General features: G+C 35.4%; 1 non-coding gene across 1 annotated transcript; it reads left to right on the top strand.

Moving 5' to 3' along the window:
* The first annotated feature begins 11,972 nt into the window (after nt 1-11,972).
* Nucleotides 11,973-12,079, top strand: LOC131179035 (small nucleolar RNA R71). The gene has a single exon (XR_009148042.1). It is a non-coding gene; the product is annotated as a small nucleolar RNA R71 (small nucleolar RNA).
* The last annotated feature ends 405 nt before the right edge of the window (nt 12,080-12,484 follow it).

Below are 12,484 nucleotides of genomic sequence, written 5' to 3' on the forward strand. Positions count from 1 at the left end.
GGTTCTCTGAATTTCTTCTGGCAGAATGTTACATGGGTCTGTGGTTATTTTTACACGACCCGTGTACTTTGTTTCTTTAACACTTCTCAATCCTTCGACCTTTCCAAGCTTCCTTCCACACTTTTATGTTCTGGGACTTCACCAAAATCCTGAAAAATACAGCAAGAGCCAAATTAATGCTAATGCTAATAATTTCTCTATTTAACACAATTATTTCAACAACTCTCTAAACATATGCCTAATAGATAATTATACTTTAATCAACTGAATTAGACATAAAGATATCCTAGAAACATTAAATGTAATGGAAGTAAAATTAATAAATTATGCACTTATCAAATTCCCCCACACTTATTCCATGCTTGTTCTCAAGCATGACTTAAACTCTCAATCAATCTCCACTTAGAAGTTCCTTAACTTTACCCTATCACAACATTCTCTAACGAAAGATTAAAAGTTTGAAAGAAGAGGCAAGTAAGGTAATAAGCATCACAACAAATTTCATCAACACCATACCACCATATCAACAATTCTCCAACACAAAACAAAAGGCTTGAAATCAATTAAGCTCACACAATTAAAGTTTCATAAAATTTTAAGTCAATACATACCAAAACACAAGGCTAATTTATCAAGGCACAACAATTATAGCTCTTTGCAAATCTTAAAGGAGATAGAAATGCCCCTTTTTTTTATTATTTGAAATTGGTACTTGATGGGGCGAATCCGCAAGTATACGAGTCGTATCAAGTAATAGAGTGATAAGTAAATTATCGTTCCTAGGAGGAATTGTGTTTGAGTACTAGACTATGGTTATTTCGATTATTTAGACTAATGACAACTTGTAAGAACTAATTTTACTAAATGCAGCAATTTAAGTAGAAAATAAAGAAAACAGGTAATGGGTAATGTAAATAAAGTGTTAATCTAAGCAAAAATTAACTAAATTAATAATGGGTAAGCAAAAACAAAGACTAATTAATAGTAAAATTGATTCCAAAGTTGGGGTTTATGAATTAAGTCTATTGGGATTTGTTTTGGGTCATCCAATTTTAAAAGAAAATAGAGTTTGAAGGTGATTGATTCTAAAATCCTTTGATATTTTTTTCAAGCAAACCAAAGAGTATTTTAAGAAAACCAAACCTACTTTCGTACGATATTTGATTAACTTAAAACCCATTAAGTTTTGTAATCAATCAATGAATCCTCTTAAAACCCTAGTTTATTTCTAAATCTAGGTGATTTCAAGTTCTAATCCTTGATTATCTATCAATGATTTTCACCTTTCGGTCCTTCAATCAAAGATTAAAAACTAGACCCAATGGTATCCAACATTAGGCAAGTCATAAAGCACACAAAGAAAAGAATCAAAACTCATATTTATATAAATCTAGATAAAACCCAATCCAAATTCACAAATAGATTCAAAATAGTGCAACCCAACTCTGAAATCTTAGAAAAACTATTCTATCATGATAAAATTTACAAGAGGAAATGATAAAACTAGCAAAAGAAACATAAAAATAGACTAAGAAATAGAAAAACCCCGGGGAAGGAGAGCCCAAAACTCTGAAAAACTGCAGGTGGACTGGTAGCAGCTCTCCAGCAGAAATGGCGTGCTCCTTCTCCTTCTTATTCTTTCTTGCGTGTTTTTTTTTTTCTTTTCTTTGTTTCTTCCCGTTTCCCCTTGTTCTTCTAGCAAAAACTAGGAAATGATGAATTTATATGGTCCCAAAAAGTTGCCCTAAAAGTAAATAAGAGCCAAGGAGTGGATAGGAAATGAGGTGTAAAATTATCCAAGTCAGCAGCACTATTCACGTTCTGGGCAGTCTGCTTAAGGTTCGGCTTAACCCTAAGCAGCTTCTTAGTAAATTTCAGCCTCTAGTCGTACTGTCTGCTTAAGGTTAAGCAGACCTTCAGCAAATCTCGGCAGACTTAGAGTAAAATAGACTTTTCTGCTCATGCTTGACTTGTGCTGCACCTTAAGCACTGCCGCTTTACCCTAAGCAGGATCTTAAGCAAAAACTCAAGCAAATTTCGGCTAACTTGCTCTTTCAAGGCTTGATTTCTTCAACTTTCCTCTATGCTTGAAGAACTCCAAATTTCTTCAAATCACTTCCTAATGCACTCATTGATCTTCGATTTGCCACAAAATCCTATCAAAAACAACAAAATTACAAAAATCAAATATAAAGTATTTAAATTTAACAAATAAGCTAAAATAAAGCTAAAAATATAAAATATACTAAAATATAAGGGCAAAATGGATGCAAAACTACCCTAAAATGCCTATATGAAATGAGTATAACAGTACTTCTCTCTTGTCACAGTTATCACTTTTTTTTTTCTCAACCGTCACCTTTAGAAAAGTACCTTGCTCATATCCTAGCTACCTTTTGGCCTGAGAATCGACATGGAGTTCATGAAGACCCCTGGTTAGTTTGCTTAACTAAAATAGCGGAGCAATTTTCAAGTTCAACATTTTATTTTCCCTAATTTATGCATCTACATATTATAAAGTGCCCTGATAGATTAAACAAAGTTCTGAAATATGCATGACACTAGTTTAAAGCACACATAACTAATTATTTCACCATTAAATCAAGCCTAAATGATTTATGCAGGAAAAAAAAAATTGTTCTATGGTATGGATAAGAAGGAAAATCCATCATTAAAGTTACTATTACCTTGCCTAAAATCTCAAAAATTCAATCTAAAATAGAAAAGTCATTTTAAGCACAAAGCACTTCTCTCGGAGAGTTAATATAGAATCATGAATCAAGCTTATAAGAACAAAATTTTTTTATTTTTTTTATTTTTTTTTATTTTTTTTTCAAGCAAAAGATTTCTCCTCCCCCACACTTAAAACTTACATTGTCCCCAATGTAAAGCCCAAATGCAAAAGAAAAGAAAAAAAATGCTAGAAAATAAAATAAAATAAGGAAAAGAAAACAAATCTGATTGTGGCTAACAAGACACCCATGGGTTACCTCCCAAGAGCGCCTTTGTTTAATGTCGTGAGCTCGACATGGCTAAACTCCTCAATCCACATAATTTGGGTTACTCAATTTGAGTTCCTCCACTGTATGCTCCTGAAACCCTTCATAAAATGGCTTGAGTCTATGACCGTTGACCTTGAACACCTTATTAGTTTCTAAATTTTGAATTTCAACTGCACCATAAGAAAACACATTAGTAACAACAAAGGGTCCAATCCAACGAGAACGCAACTTACCAGGCATCAGCTTCAGTCTTGAATTATATAATAAAACTTTTTGTCCTACCACAAACTGCTTCCTTAGAATTAGTTTGTCATGGAATGCCTTGGTCTTTTCTTTATAGATCTTAGAGTTCTCATAAGCCTCAAGTCGAATTTCCTCTAATTCCTACAATTGTAATTTTCTTTCCACACCAGCAGTATCCAAATCCAAATTACATTGTCTAACAGCCCAATAAGCCTTATGTTCTAACTCCACAGGAAGATGACACAACTTACCAAATACCAATATGAAGAGGGACATACATATGGGTGTCTTATAAGTAGTCCTGTAAGCCCACAAAGCATCATCAAGTCTAAGGCTCCAATCTTTTTTATTTGGCTTCACTATTTTTCCAAAATAGACTTGATCTCTCTATTAGACACATGTGCTTGCCCACTTATTTGAAGATGATAAGCTGTAGATACTCTATGGAAAATATCATATCTCCTCAATAATGCCTCAGTAGTTCTATTACAAAAATGTGTGCTCTGGTCACTGATTGTAGCTCTAGGAACTCCAAACCTGCTAAAAATGTTTGACTTGATAAAACCTACAACAGCTTTAGAATCATCAGTCCTGGTGGCTTTGGCTTCCACCCATTTTGAAACATAATCAACAGCAAGTAATATATAAATAAAGCCAAAAGAAGAAGGAAATGGACTCATAAAATTAATACCCCATACATCAAAAATCTCATAAGCAAGTATTGGATTCTGAATCATCTCATTCCTACAAGTCGAACTTCCTATTCTTTGACATTTTTCACAATTTTTGCAAATCAAATATGAATCATGAAATATAGTGGGCCAGTAAAAACCACAATCTAATATTTTTCTACCTGTTCTCTTGGGTCCAAAATGACCTTCACATGCATAGGCATGACAAAAAGCAAGAATAGACTGAATCTCATTATCAGGAACACATCTCCTAATAATTTGATCTGAATAAAATTTTCACAAATACGGGTCATCCCACACATAATACTTAGCCTCACTTTTCAATTTCTCTTTCTTAGCTCTAGTCAAATCAAAAGGCACAACCTTAGTAACTAAATAATTCACTAAATCAGTATACCAAGGGATCATACCTTGCAATTTAAATAACTGCTCATTAGGAAAAAGTTCCTACAAAGGAAATGGATATTCTTGTGTCACTAACCTGCTCAAATGATCTGCTACCAGGTTCTCAGCTCCTTTCTTATCCTTTATTTAAAGATCAAATTCTTGCATCAGAAGGATGTCACACCCTACCCCTCTGTAAGGCATAACATGATCTCGTAGTATACCTAATGAATTACCAACTTCGTCTACTGATAACCCATTAAATACACTACAAGGGATTTTAAAACTTTTCTTACTTCTTTTACAGTGGTGAGCACTATTTACAGGTGTTAAAAACCTTTTTAAACTGAAGTGATAGAACTAACACATTTAAATTATTTGGAATTTCTGTAAAAATTTTGGCAGAGTGCCATCTGTATTTTGGATAAAATAGTTCTTCAAAAACCTGTAAAAAGCACTTCAATATTTTTCCAAATCTCAACTCCAACATATTTCTCAACACAACATATTTCTCAATTCAAATCCACAGTAATTTTTCAAAGACTGAGATACAAGAAATATAATACAATTTTTACAAGTCAAAATAACTCATAATTTACTTTACAACTTCAATGTACAATTTTAATTTACAACTGCTCAAAACCAAGAATAATATATACATACAGTGAACATACATTACAGTACAAAATGCAAAATGTGGTATACTCAATATACCCGATGATTTCTCGCTGAATGTACTAGCAGCCAAGTCTGCTGCCCTGTCAATCTGTCTACCTGCGACAGCAATGAAAAGCTATCGCTGAGACAATGTCTCTGTAACACCCTAGGCAAATCCCACATCGACAAAACACGGGAGAGATGCTGGGTTTATAAGATGGAGGTTCCTAACCACTATTGACGCGTTTTAAAACCATGAGGGCTTTGGCTCAGAGCGAACAATATCACTAGTGGACCGGACCGTTATATTTGTGGTATCAGAGCCGCTCCGCGTGCAACCTTGAACGATGGTGGGGCAAACCTCAGCGAGGACACTGAGTCCCATAAGGGGGTTGGATTGTAACACCCTAGGCAAATCCCATATCGACAAAACACGGGAGAGATGCTGGGTTTATAAGTTGATGGTTTGTAACCCCTAGTGATGCGTTTTAAAACCGTGAGGGCTTCGGCTCAGAGCGGACAATATCACTAGTGGACCGGACCGTTATAGTCTCAGTGGTGCACAACATTTACCAAATACAAATTTAAATCACAATTCATAAATCATATAAATGATGGATACATAAAACCATAGTTAAATTCAAGACAATGAACGTCATAAGGAATTTAACACAATATCACATTAAATCTCAGTAATCAAAACATAGTTAAATTCAAAAGACAGTGAATGTCAATAAGAATTTAAACTCCATTTCACAAATTATCAAAGCTCATAATAACACAATTTAGTCGAATAATTTAAGAACACAGTGTTGCCAATTCATTCACAACTTAAGCCATGACACAAATTTCCGATCAATGCCGCGTTGTACACCACGACAAAGCAATCACAACCCCACTAATCGAAATCAATGAGGAAGGGAGCTAGCTATATAATGAGTACTCATCCGATCACCTCAACTGGTAAACCAGAGAGGGAGAAAAATAAACGATCACGACTCCATAAATGGAGAAGGAAAATAAACGATCACAGCCCCATAAATGGAGAAGGAATGATATGATACTGTCATGCTAAGTGTGAACACAAAATCAATTCCAAACATTTTATTCAAATGATTCGTGAGAATCCAATAAATTTCCAAAGTCATAATTTCATTCACAAAATGGCAACACAATTCATACGTAACTTCAATTTTCACAAATCACACTAAATAATTTTTTCCATAGTTTCAAACCATTTACAATGCTTTTCAAGCAATAAGTATCCATTCAAACACATTTACATAATTGAAAACAATAATATACAAATAGTCATAATTTATTTCAATTGAAAAATTCAAAAGAAATAACTGTTGTACACAAACCTCTGATAACTGTCTCCTGGCCTTGACTCAGTGTTTCCTTCCCTTTCCCTGAGTCTTTGCTAACTAAGAAACACAATTTGAAGTGTTTCAGTACTCATTTAAATTGTCTCTAACAATAATGCTTGATAATTAATTCACTGAATTCTAATATTTGCTTAGTCAACCTAAGATGTCAACCCTCGATGCATTCTAGGTAAATTAGGTTTTAATGTTATTAATATGTCACATTCGATAGTATTTTAGAGTTGGTACATGTTACCAAGTTCATTTCCGTGTATACTGCATTTTCTTGCAATATGCTGGATTCCAGGATACTAGTTTGACCTAGTCGGACGACCTAGTTCCCTCTGTTTTCGGGTTTCGGTCAAAACTACAAACTTTTAGATCTATGTCTTATTGCACGCGGGGAAAAATTTCAGGTCATTCCGAGTTATGTAGACCAAGTTATGGTCATTTTACTATTGCTGGTCAAAGTGCATCAAAATTGGTCACTTTAGGTCATTTTATGTCAATTTTGGTTCAGCCAGTTTTTGGACCCGAACTTGTGCAAGCTGTTTGACTTGCTTATGGTCATTTCTGGGCTTTGGTGTCTTTATAAGACTTGTAGATATGGGTCTTACCTATTCATGGTCAAAATTTTAGGTCAATTGGACCTGTTTTGAGTGAGTTATGGCCTAAACATTAACTGCTGCCCAAATGGTCAATTTTCAGGCCTTATTTGCACTTAATCCGGATTTTGTCATTTTTCAAGCTACCTTGCAAGCAGAATTTTGGCAAGTTTTCTTCATGAAAGTTGGCACATTTTGTGTCCAGTTTCAGTTCCAATTGGTCTCATACCAATTGGAGCCACATACTCAAAGTTCTAGGCCTAAAACTCAATCTGCCTTATTGCATTTCTTTCATACACATCAAGGATCACTCCTAACACTTACCAAACTCAACATTCAAGTCAATTCTGGTTGTACCATAACCTAAACATAATTTACAACATATTATAGGTCATTTTGGCAGCTTACAATTACATTTAACATACACCATAAAGTGCAGAATTTTTCAACTCAATTACAACAATTCAAGTACCTAACCATAACACTTTTACATGTTCAACTTCACACCATCATACATACCCTCAAACTGCCATAACCACTATCACAATTCAACATTATTATTCCATAAACCAAGTATGAATTCTAGCATTCTTCAAGAATTAACAAACTGCAGCAATGGTACCTTTACATTCCATTGATTTCCAAGCTTCAAATTTCAATTTACATTTACATATACTAAGTATACATTACCCAAACAATTTCCTACATAATATACATTTAATCAATCATTTAATTCACCATTTACAAGCAAAAATAAACTGTCTTTAAAGTGTTTCCATGGTTGCCAAAAGTACACTTCCCCATTCAACATCAAACTTTAAAAATCTCTCCATAAATCAAACACCCATAACATCCTTACAAACTTTAATTAAACAATAATAAAAAACACAAACTTACCACTTTGAAAATTCTTCAAAACCTCACCAAAACTTCTTAAAATTGCTATCAAACTCTTCCTTGTGATGTGGGGATAAACTTTAATGAAGCAACCTTGGTGTTTGGAGGTGGAATGGAGGAGATGTGGGAGCTTGAATCACATGCGGCAATGGAGGATTTGGGAGCTCTTCACTACGGCAATGGTGGTTTTGAAGGTTGAAGATGAAGTGTGAGTGGAGTAATCTGCCCACTTAATGCATATTATAATCCTTAGTGGTCCACTCACATAAATTAAATCATATTATATGTTTTAATTGATAATTACTCCATTTACCCTCCATTTTTGCTATTTACATTAGGTACCCCTAAATTAATTTTTCATTATATTTTTCAAGTGTAATATTATTTATTTTTAATGGACATTTAGGTCAAAAGACAACTCGGGATGTCAAATGACCACAATGCCCCTGTTCGGGTTGCATTCCCGATTGTTCGGTAACACCGGGTTTTGTCCGTTTTTCGATTTCTCACTTTTCTTTGTACTAATTATTTAATTTTTCTTTGATATTTCTAATAATATTTATACTTCAATAAATATTTATTTGAGTCCTAAAAATATTTTTCAGGGTTCCCCGCGGCCCAGGGCTAGTCAACGGTCCACGCTGTGACTTCCCGGTGCGGTCACCCATCGCTAGGGTTCTCGGCTCGCTTAACTTGATTGCATTTCTTTACTATTATTTTTTCTTTGTTTTTTTTATATTTTTTTTTCTTGTATTTCATTATTTTATGTCTTCTCACTCATAACGAAGTGTAGTTCTAGGCATCCTAGCTGTCCGGACAACACTGGTCACCGGAACAGTAGAACGCACTACCGAACATAGGGGTGTTACAAAGGATCCATCTAATCACTTTGGTTTTGCTTCCTTCTTTACCAAGAGATACTTCAACGCTGCATGATCAAAGAAGATAATTATTTTAGAACCAAGCAAATATGATCGAAATTTAATCTAAAGCAAAAACTATAGCAAAAAATTCTTTTTCAGTCATAGAATAATTGCGCTGAGCTGAATTGAGTGTTCTGGATGCATAATAAATCACATGAAAGAGCTTCCTAATACGCTGCCCTAAAACTGCTCCCACTGCATAATTACTCGCATCACACATAATTTCAAACAGTATAGTCCAATCAGGAGCCTGGATAATAGGGGGTAATATCAATGCAGATTTCAATTTATCAAAAACCTCATTGCACTCTTCACTGAACTCAAAAGGAACATCTTTTTGCAAGAGTCTAGACAAAGGCAATGCTATCTTAGAGAAATCCTTAATGAACCTGCCATAGAAACCTGCATGACCAAGAAAAGAGTGTACTTCTCTCATAGTTGTGGGGTAGGGTAAGTTCACAATTAAATCAATTTTAGATTTATCCACCTCAATACCCCTATTAGAGACAACATGACCCAAAACAATCCCTTGTTCCACCATAAAATGACACTTCTCATAATTCAAAACAAGATTTTTCTCAATGCATCTCTCAAGAACAGAATTTAAATGATGTAAACATGCATCAAATGAATCATCATACACAGTAAAATCATCCATAAATACCTCAATGCAACTATCAATGTAATATGAAAATACGCTCATCATGCATCTCTGAAATGTGACAGGTGCATTATAAAGCCCGAAGGGCATCCTTCTAAAAGCAAAAGCTCCAAAAGGGCAAGTTAAGGTAGTCTTCTCTTGATCTTCCGGGGCAATCACAATTTGATTATATCTAGAAAAGCCATCGAGAAAACAGAAATAAGACTTACCTGCTAACCGCTCAAGCATCTGATCAATGAATGGTAGTGGGAAGTGGTCCTTCCTTGTTGTTGAATTCAGCTTGCGGTAGTCTATGCACATTCGCCATCCACTCTGAATCCTTGTTGGAACAAGTTCATTATCTTGATTTGCTACCACAGTGACTCCTGATTTTTTTGGCACTACTTGGACTGGACTTACCCATTTGCTGTTTAAAATTGGGTAAATAACTCCTGCATCCAGTAGCTTTAAAATCTCCTTCTTCACAACCTCCATCATCTGTGGTTAAATCTCCTTTGAGCTTCTCTACTTGGTTTAGCCTCATCCTCCAGTAAAATCCTGTGCATGCACACTAATGGGCTTATACCTTTGATGTCAGCTATTGTCCATCCAATTGCTTCCATGTGTACTCTCAAAACCCTAATCAATCTTTCTTCTTGAATCTTTGTTAAATTACTTGAGATGATAACTGGAAGTGTCTCATTGTCTCCCAAGTAAACATACTTCAAATGCTCACGTAAGGGCTTGAGTTCAAGAACTGGTGCCTGCATCACAGAAGGTAATAATTTTGTGTGAGATACAAGTAAATCGATCTTTGGTACTCGATACCTTCTTTGAACAGGAGGTAATGACTGCAATGCCATTACTGCCTCTTGAACCTCTACACTTAATGGTTGACTGGTACTGATTTCTTGAATTCCTTAACTAATCACCACTTCTAACTCATCCTCCATGCTTAACTCAAAAACATCCTGCACAATTATATCAACAACATCAATAGAAAAAATAGAATGGTCATCAGCAGGATACTTCATGGCATCAAAGATGTTAAATTTGACAGTCTCTCCATCAAACTCCATAGTTAGGGTACCATCATCCACATCAATTTTTATCTTGGCAGTCTTTAGGAAAGGTCTTCCAAACAAAATCAAAGTGGACTTTGATTTGGGAACACTATCCTCCATATCCAGAATGTAAAAATCTGCAGAAAAAATCAATTCTCCAACCTCCACCAGCACATCCTAAACTACCCCTAATGGGTAAGCATTAGAATAATCAGCTAACTGAATAATGACACTAGTTTCTTTCAAAGGACCCAAATTTAAAGTTTAAAAAACTGAATTTGACATAACATTAATAGATGCTCCTAAATCTGCCATTGCACGTTCAAATTTAGAATCACTTATTCTGCAGGGAATAGAAAATGAACCTGGATCCTTACACTTGGGGGGTAATTTTTGCTGAATTAATGCTGACACATTTTACCCCACACTGATTTTCTCATTATTCCTCAACTTGTGCTTTGTAGTGCATAATTCCCTAAGGAATTTAGCGTACTTGGGAACTTGTTTGATCGCATCAAGTAAAGGTATATTCACCTCTACCTTTCTAAAAGTCTCCAAATTTTCTTTCTCTTGTTCTTCTTTCTTATTTTTAGTCAACCTGCATGGGAATGGAGGAAGAACAGAATTATTAACCTTATTCAGTTTGGGTTCAGTATTTACCTCAATTTCAGGAACTTCAGACTCTTTTTCTCCTTGCTTCTTCTTTTTCATTGGCTCATGTGGTGTCTGATTATCAACTTCTTTCCCACTCTGCAATAGTATCGCACTCGCATTTTCTCTGGGGTTCATGACTGTTTGTGATGGAAGCTTTTCAAAACCTTGAGCTTCCAACTTACTCATAGATGAGGCTAACTGACCAATCTGCCTTTCTATGTTTTGAATGCTATTCCTGGTCTCCTGTTGAAACTGTTGTGTATTGTTAGCCAAAGCCTTAACAATTTCATCAAGTGACATACCTTGATTTGAGGGAGGTGGAGGTGGTTGTGGTTGATTCACTTGTGGTCTTTGCCACTGGTATCGGTTTTGCACCGCTTGATTCCCATAACTCAAATTGGGATGATCTCGCCATCCTAGATTATAAGTACTAGAATAGGGATCATACCTGTGTCGTGGCTGTCCATAATGTCCTACTGCATTAGCATATTGCATTGATTCATCCTCTTGTAATGCAGGACACATGTCAGTAGCATGACCCAAACCCGAACAAATTCCACATACCTTAGCAGTTTGCATGTTCCCTACAACCAACTGTCTCACCAAAGAAGTTAAATCAGAAATTTGTTTCTCAAGGTTAAATGTACTTACCTCATTAACCTTCATAAGTGTGTGATCCATTCTCATTCCAAACTGTTGAGAATTTGCTGCCATGTTAGCAATCAGCCTCCTTGCCTCTTCTGGTGTCTTGTCAATCAAAGATCCTCCACTAGCAGCATCTATCATACTACAGTCCATTGGTAGAAGTCCCTCATAGAAATACTGAATCAACAGTTGCTCACTTATTTGATGATGGGGACAGCTTGCACACAACTTCTTAAATCTCTCCCAGTACTCATATAAGCTCTCTCCATTGTATTGTTGGATGCCACAAATTTCTTTTCTTATGTTGGCAGCACGGGAAGCAGGAAAATACTTCTCCAAAAATATCTGCTTCATCCCATTCCATGAGTTGATAGATCCTGAAGAAAGGTAATACAACCAATACTTAGTTGTGCCTTCCAGTGAGAAAGGGAAAGCCCGAAGCTTTATCTGATCCTCTGAAACTCCTTGAGGTTTCATGCTGGAACACATAACATGAAATTCTTTTAAATGCTTATGTGGATTGATGTACGAAAATCCGCAAGTATACGGGTCGTCTCAAGTAATAAAGTGATGAATCAAGTATCGTTCCGACGAGGATTTGCTGTTTGATTACTAAACTATGAATGAAGCGATTATTTGGGCTAATGATTAATGAATAAATGGTAAATGTAAATGAGCAAGGTAAATTGATTAATCTAATTGGAATGGGTA

This window comes from Hevea brasiliensis, chromosome 3 (genome assembly GCF_030052815.1).
Source record: "Hevea brasiliensis isolate MT/VB/25A 57/8 chromosome 3, ASM3005281v1, whole genome shotgun sequence".
Lineage (NCBI taxonomy): Eukaryota > Viridiplantae > Streptophyta > Magnoliopsida > Malpighiales > Euphorbiaceae > Hevea > Hevea brasiliensis.